The sequence below is a fragment of the Notolepis coatsorum genome, assembly GCF_963971535.1.
Source record: "Notolepis coatsorum genome assembly, contig: SCAFFOLD_947, whole genome shotgun sequence".
NCBI lineage: Eukaryota > Metazoa > Chordata > Actinopteri > Aulopiformes > Paralepididae > Notolepis > Notolepis coatsorum.
Window position 1 is genome coordinate 34,888 of NW_028173095.1, and position 23,242 is coordinate 58,129.

Here is a 23,242-nt window from a genome sequence, read left to right on the forward strand (position 1 = left end):
GGGTCCCGGCACTCAAAGTGTTAAGGACCAGCCACAAGTTTATACGGGTTTCGGTGCCATGCGTTGTGGACCAGAGGCACGTATATAGCCGTGGCATTTGTTATTGCTGTTATTCCATTTTAATAACCGGCTCAAGGTCCCCGACCGGCTCTGCAGATCTACCCTCGTCTGTGAAATCGAGAACATGCAATACCGGCCAGATCCTCTTAGGGGCGCAATCGCTCCACTGCAGTATGCCCTGTGGGCGAATGTAAAAAAATCCTGAACCAGCACAATGTACTGTGGATCACGTTTCGAATCGCAGATTCCACCATGGAATAATGGGATTTATCATCAGCCAATGGACATATCGATCTACCAGATGCCGATCGATAACGAGGAAATGCTGGGGGGTATCCCACGGGCTCACGGTAAGACCTTTTTCACCTAAATTACAGCCGGATCGGAGCTTGCTGTGACACGCAAGCAGCCGATCAGTGAATGTGGCTAGTTACATGGACACTGTTATTGGTAATCAATAATACTAAACGACGTCCCCCGCCCCCCCCTTTCATGCATACATGCTTTGAGACAGCCCGGATCATATGCAGTTTGAGTTATTTCTTTAGCATATATAAAACGGAAATGCCGTTGAATATAACGTTAGCAGCGATTAGCCATTTATCTAGCCTCCCAGAAAATATATGAGACAAAATCTGCTATATTGCTTATATTCACGACGCTATAAAATGACAACCTATCGATGCATTTTTTTTTTCTTTAAGCCATTTTGAAGGGACGGTTTATGAACTCAATTGACAATGAGAATGGACAGATAGCAATACTATAAAGTATAGATATAGTTGTACAAAAAGACACCGGTCTGTTGACAAACCCTGGTCCTCAACTACTATATTAGATGGGTCCCATCGGTCGCCAAAGTGTTAAAAGAAAAGAGTCAGGGGTGGGCTACTTGGGAGCAGGGCGGGTGTTGCGTGAAGGCAAGTGTGAACAGGTGGGTTTTTAGGTGTGTTTTGAAGAGGTTGATGGTGTCAGAGCCTCGGATGGAGGGGGAGAGGGAGTTCCACAGCCTGGGGGCAGCTACAGCGAAAGCTCGGTCTCCCCGTGTGGAACATCTGGTGCGGGGGATGGTGAGGAGGTCGGAGTTGGAGGAGCGGAGGCCTCATGCTGGAGTGTAGGGGTGGAGTAGGTTGGTCAGGTAGGAAGGGGCCAACCCGTGCAGGGATTTGTTGGTGAGGAGGAGGATCTTGTAGGAGATTCGGTAGTTGATGGGGAGCCAGTTGAGTTTTTGCAGGGTGGGGGTGATGTGCTGCCAGGGTTTGGTGCGCGTGAGGACCCTCGCAGCAGAGTTTTGGACGTACTGTAAGCGATCCAGAACCTTCTTGGAAGCACTTATTTTTCAGCAAAGTGTAATAAAAGTGCAATAAACAAAACGGATACATTCACTGTGTGTTCTGCCTCATTTGTTGATGAAACAAAACTATCATCAACACAATTGACCACCAAGAGCGGAGTTTAATCTCATCAGCGCTGATTTTGTTAGCTTACATGCTAACGCGATAGGAATATGCCATTATAACAGTATAGCATTGTGGCTAGAAGCTAACGTTAGTCAGCCAGCAACAAACTGATGATATCGGGAGCTATCAGTAGCTAGATAACATTAGAGACAACGCCTTGTGTATTAAACAAAGGTGAATAGATGACTGGGCCATTTTGTTTAATGCTTGTTATGTTGAAAGATGAGCTCTGAGCTAACAGGGTCTGGTAGCTACGGTAGGTAGCTAACGTTAGCCAGCTGCTCATGCAATCGTTAATGCTAGCAAAATGAATGGATGTAAACTTTATTTAACATATCGCAGAATGGGTACAATACAATACGGCTCAATACAAACAATTGTTAAGGGAATGCAGACTGTTGTAGCTTGGACTGGGGTCCTTATAACAATAACTTGACAACACATGGTAGCTGCAGCTATAGCTCTGTTGTCACCGGACGTTGGTGAGGGCACGCAGATGTGGGTATCTACTGCGCATGGGCGTTGAGCAACAACGGCTCTGTGCAGATTACACGGCACGTTGTCGGTGAGTTTTTTTTTTTTTATCCACTTTTTCTCCCATTTTCTATATATTTTCTCCCATCCCAATTTCGTATCATCCAATTCAACCCTCCCCTGTCACAAACGCTGTTTCTTGCCTCCCACAAGCCGGCTGCAATGTGGACTAAGGCCCTGTTTAGACGGAAACGCTAGCAGGCGAATCCGCAAAAATATTTTTTCGGATGTGCCTTTCGTTTATACGGAAACAGAGTTTTTACGGGGTGAAACCGCAAAAAAGTGAGACTACCTTCCAGGGTGGAATTCCTAGAAACGGTAAACCTTCGCGCTCTCATCTAAACTGTCAAACCGCATAAAACGATGACGAAAGGGTTGTCTATGGTTGTCACGGCTCTGGTCGCGCGTACTGCTTACATCACAGGCATGCGCCAGCGCCGCCAGTAGCCTAGAAGCATAAACAAAGCATGTCTGATTCTATCCATGGCGATCACCTGAAGGCTACATTGGCAGTACTTTTAACCCTTTCACTGCCACACGACAGAAGGTTAACCCTTTACTATCACACAACCGGCTGTCGTGTGGCAGTGAAAGGGTTAAATACACAAGAATCTGTCCCGCGGCGTGACTGGACCCATCTGTCTGTGAGTGACTCTGCTTTGGTCCAATCACATTCCCCATCCACAGTCTGCGAATCAGAGGCAGAGTAGGGCGGGTCTTCACAGCACGTCATGTGACATATGCGCCAATCGTGTGACAGCGGGGCTCCGTCGTTACAGCCTCGTCTGCACGGAGAATTCCACCCCAAAACGCTCGTCTAAACGCAAAATTAAAAGTGAAACCGCAAGACGACTTTTGCGGTTTCTGTTCAGACTCTCTCCGTCTAAACATAGCCTAAGTCATACATAGCACAAGTCCCCTCCGGTACTTGAGGTAACAGCAGTCGCATCTTTTCACCTGCGCAGCTCGATCTCTCAGTGGCAAGGAGTAACGCGTGGGAGGCTCACGCTGCCCCCGACACTTCCTGATTCTACTGCGCAGGCGCACCAACCAACCTGTAGGAGTCGCCCACAACGCCCGATCCCCACCCTTCAGTTTCCCTCCCCGTAATACGGCCAATGTGTATTACTGTGGACGACCAGCTAAACTGAAAGCAATGTGGAGCGCTGGGATCGAACAGGCGATCCCAGCGTCTCTGCATTCGTGGCGAGCGCCTTGCCCACTACGCCACGTGGCCGCCCGTTGTCGGCGAGTTTTTGACGTTTTTCCAAAACGGAAACACAATTTAGCGTTTTCAGTAGGGCCAAAACGTTTCCTGCCAAAACGGCATTTCTATCTAACAGGGACAGCAAACGTATTCAAAACGTATTCAAAACTAACACAAAAACACCTAGTCTAACCATGGCCTTAGAGCCAGACACCAGCTTCATAATGGAGTCGGTGTCCACCAGGGAGAAGGATGAAAAGGAGTAGGTGGGATGGGGCAGGGGGTCATGTTTAACAACCGGAGGTGTGGGGGACACAGGAGTAGACTGGAGCTGCTGGTAGATGGCATCGATCTTGGTTTGGAAGAATTCTGTGAATCTGTTGCAGAGATCAGAGGAGGTGGTCTGGAGGGGGTTGTCAGGGGGCTGGAGAAGTTTGGTGATGGTGGAGAAGAGGGCTTTGGAAATGTAAATGTACCTCTTCTCAATATTGAGGGGGTCCCCTGCAACCCCCCCCCCCCCCCCCCCCGAATACTACACCTATGCACTCAGGATAACCAGGATGGACAAACTACATGTGTTTCTGGATCCAGGTGATCAACCCAGAAGTGAATTAGTCAAGTCAAGTAGTGGTCTATACAAGATGAAAATAATAATAATAATAATAATAATAATAATAATAATAATAATAATAATAATAATAATAATAATAATAATAATAATAATAATAATAATAATAATAATAATAATAATAATAATAATAATAATAATAATAATAATAATAATAATAATAATAATAATAATAATAATAATAATAATAATAATAATAATTATTATTATTATTATTATTATTATAATAATTACAATAATAATAACAATAAATAAAATACATGCATGTGAGAATAGAATAGATGGAGAGAGATAGAGAGGAGAAAGAGACAAGAGAGAGAAATAGAGAGAGGGAGTCAGAGAGAGAGGGAGACAGAGAGAGAGGGAGAGAGAGACGAGAGAGGAGAGAGCGAGATGGAGAATGATAGAGGGAGATAAACAAAACCATACAAATAACCCTTAGCAATCACATAGCAGCCCCATCCACTCTGCACTATGCATCATTGTTATTATTTTGTGTGTGTGTGTGTGCGTGTGTGTGTGTGTGTGTGTGTGTGTGTGTGTGTGTGTGTGTGTGTGTGTGTGTGTGTGTGTGTGCGTGCGTGCGTGCGTGCGTGCGTGCGTGCGTGCGTGCGTGCGTGCGTGCGTGCGTGCGTGCGTGCGTGCGTGCGTGCGTGCGTGTGTGCGTGCGTGCGTGAGTTCTGAAGGCTTATTGTAATTCCACTAGTGAGTTCTGAAGGTTGTAATTCCACTAGTGAGTTCTGAAGGCTTATTGTAATTCCACTAGTGAGTTCTGAAGGCTCATTGTAATTCCACTAGTGAGTTCTGAAGGTTGTAATTCCACTAGTGAGTTCTGAAGGCTTATTGTAATTTCACTAGTGAGTTCTGAAGGCTCATTGTAATTCCACTAGTGAGTTCTGAAGGCTCATTGTAATTCCACTAGTGAGTTCTGAAGGCTCATTGTAATTCCACTAGTGAGTTCTGAAGGCTTATTGTAATTCCACTAGTGAGTTCTGAAGGCTTATTGTAATTCCACTAGTGAGTTCTGAAGGCTTATTGTAATTCCACTAGTGAGTTCTGAAGGCTCATTGTAATTCCACTAGTGAGTTCTGAAGGCTCATTGTAATTCCACTAGTGAGTTCTGAAGGCTTATTGTAATTACACTAGTGAGTTCTGAAGGCTCATTGTAATTCCACTAGTGAGTTCTGAAGGGCCATTGTAATTGTTTGATATGAGATGAGATGAGATGATACTGATTACTGATGTCTTTCAATAAGCAATTTTCTCTCCCTCTGTGTGTGTGTGTGTGTGTGTGTGTGTGTGTGTGTGTGTGTGTGTGTGTGTGTGTGTGTGTGTGTGTGTGTGTGTGTGTGTGTGTGTGTGTGTGTGTGTGTGTGTGTGTGTGTTTCTGTCTGTCTGTCTGTCTGTCTGTCTGTCTGTCTGTCTGTCTGTCTGTCTGTCTGTCTGTCTGTCTGTCTGTCTGTGTATATTATTGGGTCTTTTCATGACTGCTCAATACATTATAGCAAGGATTATTCATCCACATCCTCGTCAATATTACCATTTGTCAATTTGTATTGATCCCCTGCCCGGTTTGTCCGTTTGTACGGGGGTACTACATCATCCCTGAAGATCGGTACGGGTTGAAATATTGATCTGTTGTCGTGAAAATAAACACCTTATTATTTTCTTTGTTCATTATTCCTCCAGTGAATTCCTTGTCAGTTCATTAATGTGCGAACTTCAACCACGGACTGATATGCAGACTGACATGAGAACTGACCACGGACTGATATGTGAACTGACATGAGAACTGACATGTGTGTCAGTCAGCGAGCGTGCGTGACGGCCCATATACAACACCGGAACAGACTCCTAACACCTATGCTGCAGCCAGTCACCAGGGGGCGATAGATATTTTTGGCTTCACTTTTGGGGAGCCGTCATGTTGTCCATCATCAGTGGTTTTGACGCTATCATGCAACGCTTGCAGAAAGAAAAGCCTTTGTTTGTCAGACGAGCAAAATTGTCACTCAAAGAGCATAACGCATAAGTGCAGCTTTAATGAAGAATGGACTGATATACAGTATACACATTCATCATGTTATGTTAAACCTATACGCCTCATTTGCAACAAAACGATTGCCGTTGTAAAATAATAATAATAATAATAATAATAATAATAATAATAATAATAATAATAATAATAATAATAATAATAATAATAATAATAATAATAATAATAATAATAATAATAATAATAATAATAATAATAATAATAATAATAATAATAATAATAATAATAATAATAATAATAATAATAATAATAATAATAATAATAATAATAATAATGCAGGACCTGTTGCAGAGGTCTTTATTCGGCATAATAATAATAATAATGCAGGACCTGTTGCAGAGGTCTTTATTCGGCATGCAACGACACTCAATGTTTTAGTGGTACACACAGCGGTTAGTTTAGCACACACACCGGAACACACACGCATGCATTGTCTCTTTAGGATCGCAGATGCGATTTGTCTCTGCGATTAACCCATCCCGTCGTCCTTCCCCCCCAAGGGCAGCCGGGAGCAGACAGGCGTCAACGTGAGCCGCGCCAGGGGACCAATCCAAGTGCTCCTGTCCGTCTTCGTCAAGGACACCACAGCGTTAGCGATCTGTTGTTGTGCATGTTTTTCCATTGGGTTTTATCTTATCGGGGGGGAAACCCTTGCGAGCACGGGGAGAACATGCAAACTCCACACAGAAAGGCCTGGGAGATCCCCCACCTGGGTACCTGGCATCATGGAAACCTGGTCCCCAAGCGGGAATCGAACCCTGGACCTTCTTGCTGTGAGGCGACCTTCTTGCTGTGAGGCGACAGTGTTAACCACTACACCACCGTGCCGCTAGGCGTCACCATAACACAAGGCTTTCAGTCATACCCTCGGCACGGTGGTGTAGTGGTGTGTGTGTGTGTGTTCCTGTGTGTCGCCCATCTCAAGATTCAATTCAAGATTCAAGATTCAAGATTGTTTATTGTCGTGTGCACAGTTAAACAGACAGTTTGCCATACAATGAAAATCTTACTTTGCTAGTCCGCCCTTCACACAAAATCACACAATACTTAACTTAAACATATTTAAATACATGCAAGTGCTCGAAAATAAGGTAAAAAGAGTAAATACATATATACAACGCACAGTGAGTAACATTGCACGTTCCGATCAGTATTTAAATATAATTGGAGGTGACAGTGGGTCACAGCAGCAGTTAAAAAGTGTCTTTAGTGATTCATAGTTCGGGGGAAGGGTGACAGTGTGTTCACAGCAGTAATCAGGTCAGAGTGTCTGCCAAGAAGGTGTGGGGGGGGGGGGGGGGGGGCTAGGTGGAGGAGCTGGCATGTATGAGCCTGATGGCCTGTGGGTAGAAAACTCTTAGTCAGTCACGTAGTTCTGTCTCCTGATGGCAGGAGGTTGAAGGGTCTGTGTTGGGGGTGTGTGCTGTCCTTAGTTATGTTGTGTGCTCTCCTGGTGGCCTCTACCAGGGCCACCAGGAGAGCACACAACATAACGCTTAGGGCCCTTTCTCACTCACCCTATTCGTTTCTATTTCGTTCCGTTCTGGCCCGTTCCGAGATCTGATGCGAACTCCCCCCCCCCTCTCCCCCCTCTAGTTTGCGTACACACTGCAGTCTTGTTTCGTTCCGGTTTGCCTTTTGAGCGTTTACGCTTGCCGTAGGTGATGATGTCACGTTCGAAAATGTAAACACAGGAAGTGTTAACATGGCGCTGGAGATTGGATGCTGATATAAAATGAATAAATAAGCAATAAATATGAAGTTATATTTGAACCTCTGTTGTCAAGCCTTGTCAATATAACCCACCCCATTTTATCACGAATGGATGGTGTTGTAGAGTTCGCTTTTGCGCGTTTCCCAGGGCTAACGCTAAGCTAACGGTTAACGCTAGTTAGCTTAGCCTAGTCTAGTATAGCCTGTAGCACTTTTTCTTTTCAGCAAAGAACGTGCAATAAACAAAACGGATACATTCACTGTGTGTTCTGCCTCTTTTCTCACGAATGGAACTCTGTTGTAGAGTCCGCTTTTGAGCGTTTTGCAGGGTTAACGTTAACGCTAAGCTAATGCTAGTTAGCTTAGCCTGTCCAGCAGCTAACATTATCCCATCGTTCGTGGCAATTATATTACATGTCATTGATCTACTGGTCGACCACGGCCGACTGGTTGGGCACCACTGGTCTAATAGAAATAAATGCATTGATTGATTGATTGATTGAAAACTTTATTAACAGATTGCAGAATGGGTACAATACAGTACAGCTCAATACACACAATTGTTAAGGGGATGCAGACCAGAGAAAGACTTTCGTCTTGTTTACATCAGGGTCCCCCATTTTCAATTCATCAGGACATATATGACATACATGACATACAGATAGTCAGTACTGCTACATCTATACATTTATGACATACCAGATTTGCAAATACAGTACTGTTTGTGATACAGAAGGAGTCAGGAAAAGGGAGTATATACATTCAAACAAGAAACTAATGTATAGAAAATAGCATGGCAAACAAAAATTGCCAGGCCTAATGCGAGCCAGGGAAGTGCTGTGCGTTTGTAACGTGGCTTCATGTTTTCATCCACTTGTTTTTGGTTGAGGTCTGAACTTTCAAATTGCCCATAAATATCGTTTTTGTGGGTATTCTCCAGTTGTTGCTGTGTGTGGTGTTATCTGCCCAAAATTCAAGCAAGCATGACAGTAACAACGCTGTGTGTGTCACGCCCCCCGCACCCGCACGGCCCGGTAAAACGAATCAGCGCCGTTTCGCATCCCAAAAGGGGTGAGTGAGAACACTCCCCCCGTTCCCGGGAGCAGTGATTCGATCCCCAAACGTAAGTGAGAAAGGGCCCTAAATGTCCTGTAGTGAGCGGAAGGCTGCTCCAGAGATGTACTGAGCAGTTTTAATCACTCGCTGGAGTGCCTTCCTCTCCTTAGCAGTGCAGTTTCCATACCAGACCGTGATTGAGCTGGTAAAGGACACTCTCAACTGTACTTCTATAGAAGTCTCGCATGTGTGTGTTAATCTGCATGACAAATGAAGACTTCTTCTTCTTCTGAGTAATCAGAGGCCCGTCACAGAAAAACTGCCGGCTCAAAGGGTGGATATTCCCAATGCCGGCGGAGTAAATGAGAGCTGTGAGGATACGACACGAGCCACATTGCCATTCATAAAATTCACAAGATGGAATTCATTTAAGCTCCACCTATCTTGGGCACACACACACAGACCCCGGGCCTACAAACACACGCTGTCCGTGGTTCTGAATAGGAATTGGGCAAAACTCTAAATTACTATTTGATAGTCACTGGGACCTATTGGAATACTAATCGAAAAGTCATCAAGCCTGCGATGGAGGTCTCTTTTAAGTACCATTAAGTAGCTGGGGGGGGGGGGGGGGGGGGGGGCGATGAGACCAAGAGGCCTTCACATCACTCCAGTTCTAGCCTCCTCCTTGCTTCCTATACATTTTAGAATACATTTCTTCAAGGTCCTGGTGCTCGCTTTTAGAGCTCTGCACGGCCAGGCACCAGAATATTTAACCGACCTGCTGGAACCATAATGTGCCCAGCAGGACCCTGAGGTCAGCTGACCAGGATCTGTTGGTCATTCCGCGCACCAGCTTGATCACCAAAGGTGGCAGAGCCTTTCAATCTGTAGCGCCTAGACTCTGGAAGGCCCTTCCTCGTGGCCTAAGGGCTGCAGCTAAAAACATTACTGTTTAAACAGGCCTTTGGGTAATGTTTGAGCTTCTCCTCCAGGTATAAAATATGTATTTTTTTTATTTTTTGTGATGCATTGTGTTTTTGTTCTGTCTCTTATCACTTGAATGGTTCTTGCTTTTTATTTTTATATTTAATTTCTGCTGTATGTAAAGCACTTTGTGAGTTATCTCTGAAGTGCTATATAAATAAACTTGACTTACTTACTTACATCTATCAGAGGGGACGTGTGGTGGTCTCCCGCTATCAACCTGGCTCTCCATCTTCCCTGCGGACTCGGAGACAGAGACAGACACAGTGAGAGGAGGGAGTTGGGAAGAAGATTAGTGTAGTTAGCTATGCAGGCGGCAACGCATCCAGGCGAGAGATACGGGCGACAGCTGTGTTGGATTAGAGGGATATGTTGGCGTTCCAGCACTGTTTCAGCAAACAGTGAACCCATTCCACTGTTTGAGCCGTAAGGCCTTGACATGGGTTTTTTTTTTTACGTGAATGAAAACCACTCACACCATACGTTACATCTTTATTGTAACGTATAGTATAACCGATAGGGCATACAGACTCTCATCTTCAGGGGCGTCATTTTGGTATGGCAAGGTATGGCACTCGCCATACCTTGGCAAATTAAAAATGAAAAAATAAAATAAAAAAGTAGATTTTTTTATTTTTTATTTTTTATTATTACAATTTTTTATGTTGATTTAGAATTTGAATGTCAACATTATGAACGAGGCTTCGAACTATTCGGTACAGCCCTAGCATGTTTTGATATTGTCAATTATCTCACTTTTACTAGGTGACTTTTACTGTGACTAACTGAAATATGCCAAAAAAAAAGGGAAAATGGACATACAGACGTTTTTTAATCAGAGGGCAGCAGAGACAAGTGATACAGGGACACAGGTAAGGTCTTACAATGGCTTAGTGATTATAACAGTGCAGTTCAGCATTCAGTAACCCATACTTTTTGTGAATGTGTTTTTGATACTATATTCTGTTGAACACACACCTCAAAACCGTACCTAAGGAAAATTGGCTCAATTGCAAGAAAAATAATAAGACAGTTATGATATTACATTCTGCATAATTTGTATGCAAAATATTGTAGTTGACACATTTCTATATTAAAAATGATTGTGTAGTCCTGTGTCATACGGTACCTAAATGTCATACAAGTGAATTGTATAGAAACAACTCACCAAAAGTGACTATTGCACAACTGATTTGACAAAAAAAATCCACCTAGGGGGGGAAACACCCCCTTCACCCCCCCCTCACCCTCCCTCCTCACCATACCTTGGCTTTTACTGAAATGACGCCACTGCTCATCTTCACTGTTGATTACACTGTAACTTTCTCATATTCTTATATTCAGAGTTAATTATATTGTTTATAACGTTTATTTATATCTATTCTTCTCATATGTAAATCTTTTTTATATTCAGATCTAATTGTATTGCCTATATTTATGTCTTCTACTATTACCCTGCCCATACCTGTACCTCCCCTTCCCCATGCTTCTATGACACTAACATTTCCCCCAGGGATCAATAAAGGAGTATCTTACCTTATATTGTATTGTATTGTCTTGTCTTGTCTTGTCTTGTCTTGTCTTGTCTTGTCTTGTCTTGTCTTGTCTTGTCTTGTCTTGTCTTGTCTTGTCTTGTCTTGTCTTGTCTTGTCTTGTCTTGTCTTGTCTTGTCTTGTCTTGTCTTGTCTTGTCTTGTCTTGTCTTGTCTTGTCTTGTTTTATCTTATCTTAGCGACAGCAATCTATGTTTTAGCTGTATTAACCAAATAAACCATTCTAAAGAAAGAGTAGACAATTAGGTTATATTATTATTATTATTATTATTATTATTATTATTATTATTATTATTATTATTATTATTATTATTATTATTATTATTATTATTATTATTATTATCTGACTGAATATTTGATGGTAGCAACAATTCAGCAAGCATTTTGGGAGGACAGACGTTGTTATTCATTGTCAGGTTGGTCTCAGTCTCTCCTCACCAGACAGAGGCTGAAAGAGACACAGAGAGACGGAGACAGACGATGAGAGCCAGGTGTGGTGATGTGGTGATGAATTCAGAGAGGACGTCACATTAAATGTTAAATTAATTCGGCGTCCCCTACCGTGCTCAGCGAAAATGAAATGAATCGACCAAATAGCTACTCATCGTCAAAGACAGGAGAGGTCAACGAAAGAAGTTGCATAAACAGACATATTAAATCGAATTCAGAAAATATTATTCTGCATGCACTAAAGAAGATTATACAGTATGTCCCATCAGAAATAAGATGTTACACTACTTAAGAAAGGCTCCTGCTGGTCTTGCTATGCTTGAATGATGAGGAGTTTCATCTGCATATCCTATTAACACTCACTCACCCACACGCACTCTTAATGAGCAGCCAGCCATGTAACCTCACTACATACTTATTTAGTATACTTTTATTAATCCCCTTGGAGAAATGCATCCTCTACATTTGGCCCATGCTAACTATTCAGGAACAGTGGGGCACTGGGCAGCCACACAGTGCACAGCTAGCTGAGGCTACATCAACAGGCCGCTAGGACCAGTGCTAACGCTAGCTAGCTGAGGCTACATCAACAGGCCGCTAGGAGCAGCGCTAACGCTAGCTAGCTGAGGCTACATCAACAGGTCGCTATGAGCAGCGCTAACGCTAGCTAGCTGATGCTACATCAACAGGTCGCTATGAGCAGCGCTAACGCTAGCTAGCTGAGGCTACATCAACAGGGCGCTAGGAGCAGCGCTAACGCTAGCTAGCTGATGCTACATCAACAGGGCGCTAGGAGCAGCGCTAACGCTAGCTAGCTGATGCTACATCAACAGGCCGCTAGGAGCAGCGCTAACGCTAGCTAGCTGATGCTACATCAACAGGCCGCTAGGAGCAGTGCTAACGCTAGCTAGCTGATGCTACATCAACAGGCCGCTAGGAGCAGTGCTAACGCTAGCTAGCTGATGCTACATCAACAGGCCGCTAGGAGCAGCGCTAACGCTAGCTAGCTGATGCTACATCAACAGGCCGCTAGGAGCAGTGCTAACGCTAGCTAGCTGATGCTACATCAACAGGCCGCTAGGAGCAGCGCTAACGCTAGCTAGCTGAGGCTGTTCCCGGCCCTGCCTCCGTAATTTTTTTTTTTAAGATATTTTTATTGTTTTTTTCCCCTTTTTACACAAATGACAAAAAGACATTGAAATTGAAAGATTGACATTGAAATATGAATACAAAAAAATAATTATAATAATAAAAATTACAAAAATATAAAACAATACAAACAGGCTTGAAGTATTCTGTGTAGAGGCCCAAGGCTTACATCTCTGATGGATTACGAAAATGCTAAAAAAAAATAAAAAATGTAATAAACAAAAATGACTTTAAATAAATGTAAAGGTACTTGTAATACAGATACACTAATTAAATAAATGATAAATGAAAATACAATAAACAAACTGAGCCCTCCCAGTAACCCACCCCCCTATACACACATTCACACACACAAGCTTCATCTAAGTCCTTAACTACTGGGAGTGGCCGGGGTGGGGCTGCCTCAGTTCTGACCGAGTCGTGCGTCACACTGTTGAGCAGGGGGCGCCGCCCGCTCCTTTACCCGCTCGTAAATAACAAGTGTCTGTGCCCCGTCGTCAGGTATGATCTGGTCGGAGTGCAAAGAGATCTGGACGGACGGCCCCAGGGAGTACGTCATGCACCTGTGGAACGTCCTGGACTTCGGCATGCTGTCCATCTTCGTGGCGTCCTTCACGGCGCGCTTCATGGCCTTCCTGAAGGCGTCCAAGGCCCAGCTGTACGTGGACCTACACGTCCCCGACGAGGACATCAGCACCGCCGCGCTGCCGGAGGAGGTGGCCTACTTCACCTACGGTGAGACGCAGAGGAGGGGGAGGGGCCTACTTCACCTACGGTGAGACGCAGAGGAGGGGGAGGGGCCTACTTCACCTACGGTGAGACGCAGAGGAGGGGGAGGGGCCTACTTCACCTACGGTGAGACGCAGAGGAGGGGGAGGGGCCTACTTCACCTACGGTGAGACTGAGAGGAGGGGGAGGGGCCTACTTCACCTACGGTGAGACGCAGAGGAGGGGGAGGGGCCTACTTCACCTTCGGTGAGACGGAGAGGAGGGGGAGGGGCCTACTTCACCTACGGTGAGACGGAGAGGAGGGGGAGGGGCCTACTTCACCTACGGTGAGACGCAGATGAGGGGGAGGGGCCTACTTCACCTACGGTGAGACGGAGAGGAGGGGGAGGGGCCTACTTCACCTACGGTGAGACGGAGAGGAGGGGGAGGGGCCTACTTCACCTACGGTGAGACGGAGAGGAGGGGGAGGGGCCTACTTCACCTACGGTGAGACGGAGAGGAGGGGGAGGGGCCTACTGGAGCATACAGTACACACATATACACACATTATATACACACATATACACATACACATATACACACACATATACATACATATACACATATACACACATATATATATACACACATATACATACATATACACACATACATATACATATATACACACATATATACACATACACACATATACACATACATATATACACATACACTTATACACACATATACACATACACACATATACACATACACACATATACATACACATAATACATACATATATACACATACACATATACACACACATATACATACATATACACATATACATACACATATACATACACATACACACATATACATACATATATACACATACACATATACACACATATACACATACATATATACACATAAACATATACACACATATATACACATACACATACATATATACACATATACACATATACACATATACACATATACATACACATACATACACACATATACACATATACAAATAAACATGCACACACACACACATATATACATACACACACATACACAAATATACTGTACATACATACACATACATACACACGCACATACAGTACACACGCACATACATACACACATATACATACATACACACACACACACATATACATACCAGACCACGTGAGCGGATCGGCGCGGCCGAGAAATCCGCTCTTCGCTCTTTAAAGCTTGGTCCGCTCCGCTAATCACTCATGTTGACCCCGCCCCCAAGTCGCTCTCCGCTCGCTCCCCGCTCACCTTGAATCGAGCGCTCCCCGCTCCCCGCGCCAGATCGCTCGGCAGTTTTTTTTCTTCTTTTTTTGGAGCATGGTGTAAATGAGCTCAAACTACAACAGTCTACACCCCCTGGGCCCCTTAACAATTGTTTGTATTGAGCCGCATTGTAATTGTAGCCATTCTGCAATGTTAAATAACGTTGTTTATCCATTCACTATCTCTATTAAGCGATGATAGGCTAGCCGAGCCACAATGCTATGGTCGCTGCCATTAACGTTAGCATGTAAGCTAACGTCAACAACAATGGCGTCGATATACTTTTTCTAACTAGAGTGAGTGTGGGCGTCTCTACAGTGACAAAGCCTGAACGAACAGCCTATCACAGGTTCACCCTTCTCATTGGTTGAAAATGGCCTTCATGTTTGTACATCGCCATCTGTTGCTTTGGCATTGTACTGCATGTATATATTACATCAGTGTTAAACCACTGTGAGCGGCCTGGAGTGGATTGGAGCGGAGGAGAACTCTCGCTCCGGACGTCGCGCCGACTCATTTTAAAACCCACTCCTCGCTCACGTCAAAACCGGCCGCTCCGCGCCCCGCGCCGCTCGCGCTCCGATCCGCTCACATGCACTGATACATACACATACACATATGTACACACATATACATATACATATACATACACACACATACACATACACATACACACACACACACTGGAATTCATGTTTTTGTGTCCACATAAATTACATACTATCAATATACACAGTTTCTGTTACTTGCCGCTGAAAACCTGACTTGAATTGACTTGGGGCTGTACATTGTGACTGACTCTACATTGAAACTTGGGACTTGACTCGAGACTTGACACAACATGCTGACTCGAGACTCGAGACTCGTTCCACGCGACCCGAGCCTCGATCGAGGCCGGCGTGTCCACACCTCTATCCCTCGCTCCGTCTCCTTCAATGTGATGTCAAAGAAAACCTTGAGAATACATTCAAGTCAATGAAGACAAACGGCCTCAGCACAGGACCAACTGGCTCACTTGTCCTCCCCTGCACGCCCATCTGAGGTTATTTAAAAAAAAACAAGCCTGTGTAACACAGGGAGAGAGGACGCATACAGCATTTACATTATTACCAGAACAAGTCCCCTAATGACTCTACGTTAAACGCTGCTGCTGCTGCAAGCTACTGTAATGTACCTTCACACCACCCTTCCTGGTGAACCTTTATCACTGCCGTCATCTGGTGGTGAGATGTCGTCATGACAACGGGGGTCAGTAGGTGCAGCCGATGGCTACAGCTGCAGGCTCTCTGCTGTCGCCCCCCTGAGTGAGCTGTTTACATTTAATTGACACCATGCAGGTCTTTGAACAGCCTCTATGTACCGAGGATAAATGCCAATGTTTACATACTATCCTTATTGTCTGCTGTGCACATACACTGATGATCTTCTGTCGCGTTTTATAGCCTTGGTGTGTGTGTGCTTTTTCATTTCCAATATCCTTTCTTTTATCTCCTCTCCTCTGCTCTCCTCTCCTCTCCTCTCCTCTCCTCTCCTCTCCTCTCGACTCAACTCCTCTCCTCTCTTCTCAACTCCTCTTCTCAACTCAACTGCTCTCCTCTTCTCTCCACTCCTCTCCTCTCCTCTTCTTTCAACTCAACTCCTCTCCTCTCCTCTCCTCTCTACTCGACTTCTCTCCTCTCCCCGGCCTCTCCTATCCTCTTCCTCTCCTCTTCTCTCAACTCCCCCTCCTCTCTCTGCCTCTCCTCTTCCTCTCCTCTCCGCTCTTCTCAACACATCAACGTCCTCTCCTCTTCTCTCAACTCCTCTCAACTCAACTCATCTCAACTCCTCTCATCTTCTCTCCTTCTCATCTTCTCTCCTCTCCTCTCCTCTTCTCTCAACTCCTCTCCTCTCAACTCCTCTCCTCTCAACTCCTCTCAACTCCTCTCAACTCAACTCCTCTTCTCTTCTCTCCTCTTCTCTCTCCTCTCCTCTCCTCTTCTCTCCTCCTCTCTCAACTCTCCTCTCCTCTTCTATCCTCTTCTCTCTCCTCTCCTCTTCTCTCCTCTCCTCTCCTCTCAACTCTCCTCTCCTCTTTTCTCCTCTTCTCTCAACTCTCCTCTTCTCTCAACTCCTCTCCTCTCCTCCTCCTCTCATCTCCTCTCCTCTCCTCTCCTCTTCTCTCCTATCCTCTCCTCCTCCTCTTCTCTCCTCTTCTCTCAACTCTCAGCTCCTCTCCTCTCCTCTTCTCTCAACTCTCAGCTCCTCTCCTCTCCTCCTCCTCTCCTATCCTCTCATCTTCTCTCAACTCCCAACTCCTCTCATCTACTCTCCTCTTCTCTCAACTCTCAGCTCCTCTTCTCTCCTCTCCTCTCCTTTCCTCTTCTCTCAACTCTCAACTTCTCTCAACTCCTCTCCTCTCCTCCTCCTCTCATCTCCTCTCCTCTCCTCTTCCTCTCCTATCCTCTCCTCCTCCTCTCCTCTCCTCTCCTCCTCCTCTCCTCTCCTCTTCTCTCAACTCTCAGCTCCTCTCCTCTCCTCTTCTCTCAACTCTCAGCTCCTCTTCTCTCCTCTCCTCTTCTCTCAACTCTCCTCTCCTCTTCTCTCAACTCTCAACTCCTCTCCTCTCCTCCTCCTCTCCTCTTCTCTCAACTCTCAGCTCCTCTTATCTCCTCTCCTCTCCTCTTGTCTCCTCTCCTCTCATCTCCTCTCCTCTTCTCTCCTCTCCTCTTCTCTCAACTGCTCTCCTCTCCTCTCCTCCTATCATATCCTCTCATCTCCTCTCCTCTCCTCTCCTCTCCTCTCCTCTCCTCTCCTCTCCTCTTCTCTCCCTATCCTCTCCTCCTCCTCTCCTCCTCTCCTCTTCTCTCAACACTCAGCTCCTCTCCTCTCCTCTTCTCTCAACTCTCAGCTCCCCTCATCTCCTCCTTCTCTCCTCTTCTCTCCTCTTCTCTCAACACTCAGCTCTTCTCCTCTCCTCTTCTCTCAACTCCCAACTCCTCTCCTCTTCTCTCAGGCTCCTCTCCTCTTCTCTCAACTCTCAGCTCCTCTTCTCTCCTCTCCTCTCCTCCTCTCATCTTCTCTCCTCTCCTCTCCTCTTCTCTCCTATCCTCTCCTCCTCCCCTCCTCTCCTCTTCTCTCAACTCTCAGCTCCTCTCCTCTCCTCTTCTCTCAACTCTCAGCTCCTCTCCTCTCCTCCTCCTCTCCTATCCTCTCATCTTCTCTCAACTCTCAGCTCCTCTCCTCTCCTCCTCCTCTCCTATCCTCTCCTCTTCTCTCTCCTCTCCTCTCCTCTTCTCTCAACTCTCCTCTCCTCTTCTCTCAAATCTCAACTCCTCTCCTCTCCTCTCCTCCTCCTCTCCTCTTCTCTCAACTCTCAGCTCATCTTATCTCCTCTCCTCTTCCTATTGTCTCCTCTCCTCTCATCTCCTCTCCTCTTCTCTCCTCTCCTCTCCTCTCAACTCTCCTCTCCTCTTCTCTCAACTGCTCTCCTCTCTCCTCTCCTCCTATCATCTCCTCTCCTCTCCTCTCCTCTCCTCTCCTCTCCTATCCTATCATATCCTCTTCTCTCCTCTCCTCCTCTCCTCTTCTCTCAACACTCAGCTCTTCTCCTCTTCCTCTTCTCTCAACTCCCAACTCCCCTCCTCTTCTCTCAGCTCCTCTCCTCTTCTCTCAACTCTCAGGCTCCTCTTCTCTCCTCTCCTCTCCTCTTCTCTCTTCTCCTCTTCTCTCAACTCTCAGCTCCTCTCCTCTCCTCTCCAATCCTCTTTTCTCAACTCTCCTCTCCTCTTCTCTCTCCTCTCAACTCCTCTCCTCTCCTCTCATCTCCTCTCCTCTTCTCTCACCTCTCAACTCCTCTCCTCTCAACTCCTCTCCTCTCATCTCCTCTCCTCTTCTCTCAACTATCCTCTCCTCTTCTCTCAACTCTCAACTCCTCTCCTCTCCTCTCAACTCCTCTTCTCTTCTCTCCTCTCAACTCCTCTCCTCCCCTCCTCCTCTCCTCTCCTCTGCTCTCCTCTCCTTTTCTCTCAACTCTCCTCTCCTCTTCTCTCAACTCTCAACTCCTCTCCTCCTCCTCTCCTCTCCTCTCCTCTCCTCTTCTCTCAACTCTCAGCTCCTCTTATCTCCTCTCCTCTTGTCTCCTCTCCTCTCATCTCCTCTCCTCTGCGCTCCTCTCCTCTCAACTCTCATCTCCTCTTCTCTCAACTGCTCTCCTCTCCTCTCCTCTCCTCTCCTCCTATCATCTCCTCTCATCTCCTCTCCTCTCCTCTCCTCTCCTCTCCTCTCCTCTCCTCTTCTCTCAACTCTCAGCTCCCCTCCTCTCCTCCTCCTCTCCTCTTCTCTCCTCTTCTCTCAACACTCAGCTCCTCTCCTCTTCTCTCAACTCCCAACTCCTCTCCTCTTCTCTCAGCTCCTCTCCTCTTCTCTCAACTCTCAGCTCCTCTCCTCTCCTCTCCTCTCCTCTCCTCTCCTCTTCTCTCAACTCTCCTCTCCTCCTCTCCTCTCTCCAATCCTCTTTTCTCAACTCTCCTCTCCTCTTCTCTCCTCTTCTCTCTCCTCTCAACTCCTCTCCTCTCCTCTCAACTCCTCTCCTCTCATCTCCTCTCCTCTCATCTTCTCTAAACTCTCAGCTCCTCTCTTCTCCTCTCCTCTCCTCTTCTCTCAACTCTCCTCTCCTCTTCTCTCAACTCTCAACTCCTCTCCTCTCCACTCAACTCTCAACTCCTCTTCTCTCCTCTCAACTCCTCTCCTCTCCTCCTCCTCTCCTCTTCTCTGCTCTCCTCTCCTCTCCTCTTCTCTCAACTCCTCTCCTCTACTCTCCTCTCAACTCCTCTCCTCTCCTCAACTCTTCTCCTCTCCTCTTCTCTCAACTTTCCTCCCCTCTCCTCTGCTCTCCTCTCCTCTTCTCTCAGCTCCTCTCCTCTTTTCTCAACTTATCTCCTCTTCTCTCAAATTATCTCGTCTTCTGTTGGTGAAGAGTTTCTCCAGCCACCCAGTCTCCCTTAAACTCTAGAGTTATTGCAGTGACTGTTTCACATTGTAGTATTACAGTATCTATACACTGATCTATAATGATGTTACATATCGCAGTGTCTGTTTCACATTGTAGTATTACAGTATCTATACACTGATCTATAATGATGTTATATACATAGTGACTGTTTCACATAGTAGTATTACAGTATCTATACACTGATCTATAATGATGCTATATACATATCTCAGTGACTGTTTCACATTGTAGTATTACAGTATCTATACACTGATCTATAATGATGTTACATATCTCAGTGACTGTTTCACATTGTAGTATTACAGTATCTATACACTGATCTATAATGATGTTACATATCTCAGTGACTGTTTCACATTGTAGTATTACAGTATCTATACACTGATCTATAATGATGTTACATATCTCAGTGACTGTTTCACATTGTAGTATTACAGTATCTATACACTGATCTATAATGATGTTATATACATATCTCAATGACTGTTTCACATTGTAGTGCTACAGTATCTATACACTGATCTATAATGATGTTACATATCGCAGTGACTGTTTCACATTGTAGTATTACAGTATATATACACTGATCTATAATGATGTTATATACATATCTCTGTGACTGTTTCATATTGTAGTATTACAGTATCTATACACTGATCTATAATGATGTTACATACATATCTCAGTGACTGTTTCACATTGTAGTATTACAGTATATATACACTGATCTATAATGATGTTATATACATATCTCACTGACTGTTTCACATTGTAGTGCTACAGTATCTATACACTGATCTATAATGATGTTATATACATATCTCAGTGACTGTTTCACATTGTAGTATTACAGTATCTATACACTGATCTATAATGATGTTACATATCGCAGTGACTGTTTCACATTGTAGTATTACAGTATATATACACTGATCTATAATGATGTTACATATCTCAGTGACTGTTTCACATTGTAGTATTACAGTATCTATACACTGATCTATAATGATGTTATATACATATCTCAGTGACTGTTTCACATTGTAGTATTACAGTATATATACACTGATCTATAATGATGTTATATACATATCTCAGTGACTGTTTCACATTGTAGTATTACAGTATCTATACACTGATCTATAATGATGTTATATACATATCTCAGTGACTGTTTCACATTGTAGTGCTGTCTTTACACTAATCTACAGTATAATGATGGTACAGAGCTCAGTGACTGTTTCATATTGTAGTGCTACATTATCTTTACACTAACCTCTAATGTTGGTACATAGCTCAGTAGGGGACATAGTTGTATTTATAGAGAGAGAGAGAGAGAGAGAGAAGAGAGAGAGAGAGAGAGAGAGAGAGAGAGAGAGAGAGAGAGACAGCAAGAGAGAGAGAGAGAGAGAGAGAGAGAGAGAGAGAGAGAGAGAGAGAGAGAGAGAGAGAGAGGAGAGAGAGAGAGAGAGAGTTCTTTGATTCTCTTTCTCTCATTTGTTTCTTCCTTTTGTCTGTCACTCTCCTATCGACCTATTTTGTCTCTGGCTGACTTTCCCTCATTCCTCTGTTGCCTTCATCTCCTTCTAATTCACCAGCCTGTCCCTCTCTCCATCCCTCCCTCCATCCCTCCCTCCATCCCTCCCTCCTTCCATCCCTCCCTCCCTCTGTCCTTCCTTCTCCTTGTGCAATCTCTTCCCAAATCCTCTCTGTCTCGCCAATAACCCCTTCTGCCGTCTGGTTCTCCTCTCCTACTCTCCCTCTCGCCATCCATCTCTCTCTACAGACAGACAGACAGATGGACAGACAGACAGACAGACAGACAGACAGACAGACAGACAGACAGACAGACAGACAGACAGACAGACAGACAGACAGACAGACAGACAGACAGACAGACAGACAGTGCTTCAGACAGACAGATAGACAGACAGACAGACAGACAGACAGACAGACAGACAGACAGACAGACAGACAGACAGACAGACAGACAGACAGACAGACAGACAGATAGACAGACAGACAGACAGACAGACAGACAGACAGACATACTGTCATGTCTAGCAGTGCGGCTACATTAAATTAATTTCCATTTGAAATGTTTAAATACCAACATTATCTCGCCATCCTCAGTAAATATTATCAAACTCCTCTGACCTCGTCTGGTCTTTACAAAGACCCAAGAGACGGGTAATACAGTATATACAGTGCGTGGGAAAAGGCTCCCTCTTGTCTAGTATATTACACTCTTATACTAAACAGGTAAGGTACCGAAATGTGGTTCAGATTGATCCAACGTGAAATGGTACACGGTAGTACCGATGTCATTCGGCTGGTACCCAACCCTACACACCCTGACTGACTGACTGACTGACTGACTGACTGACTGACTGACTGACTGACTGACTGACTGACTGTGCTTTATAAATAAATTACTTGACTTAACTTGACTTGACTGATTGATTGATTGATTAACTAAATAACTTCTCCAACCCCCCCCCCCCCCCCCCCCCCCCCACTCCCACCCTCTCCACCAACCCAATAGCCAGGATCAAATGGCGTCCGTCGGACCTCAGATCATCTCGGAGGGCCTGTACGCCATCGCCGTGGTCCTGAGCTTCTCCCGCATCGCCTACATCCTGCCGGCCAACGAGAGCTTCGGCCCGCTGCAGATCAGCCTGGGCCGCACGGTGAAGGACATCTTCAAGTTCATGGTGATCTTCATCATGGTGTTCGTGGCCTTCATGATTGGCATGTTCAACCTGTACTCCTACTACCTGGGAGCCAAGTACAACCCGGCCTTCACCACGTGAGTCCAGGGAGGGGGCGGGGGTATATCTGTGCGTGTGATTGGCTGTGGACACGTGTACTCGGCACACTAGAAACAGCATAGGTGTAATGGATGTGAAGTGGCCGGTGCTTTATGGGTTAAACTCACTCTCATCCTCAAAAGACACATAGACACGATACAAAGCAGTGAGTTCACTTCTTGGTACAGCGGTCTGTGTTGTTGTTGTTGCCCGCGGCGTGGGGAGACCCGGGTTCGAAAACTCCCTCGGGGGCATCGAAGTTTGAGGTGACGTTGTCACAACCGTTACATAGGTACCAGTCTTAACCCGGTTCTGTAACATGCTGATCTGTGCCACAGTAGGAAACCAGTCTTAACCAGTTCTGTAACATGCTGTCTGTATGTCCGTCCGTCCGTCCGTCTGTATATCTGTCTCTCTGTCTGTATGTCTGGCTGTTGGCTGTCTGTCTTTCCAGTTGATTAAGGCTTCTCTCTCCTTGCTGTGTAATGAGGCAGAAGTGATTTAACAGCCAGCCCTTGGCTCTCCTTGGCTGCTCACATAT

General features: G+C 45.2%; 1 pseudogene across 1 annotated transcript in view; it reads left to right on the forward strand.

Annotated features, from left to right (window-relative positions):
* Positions 1-22,704, forward strand: part of LOC311247893 (short transient receptor potential channel 7-like) — a 36,645-nt pseudogene extending 13,941 nt beyond the window's left edge. Inside the window, exons 7-8 of the transcript in view lie at positions 13,354-13,587; positions 22,437-22,704. The product of the transcript in view is annotated as a short transient receptor potential channel 7-like (transcript). The remainder of the gene's footprint in view (positions 1-13,353; positions 13,588-22,436) is intronic.
* The last annotated feature ends 538 nt before the right edge of the window (positions 22,705-23,242 follow it).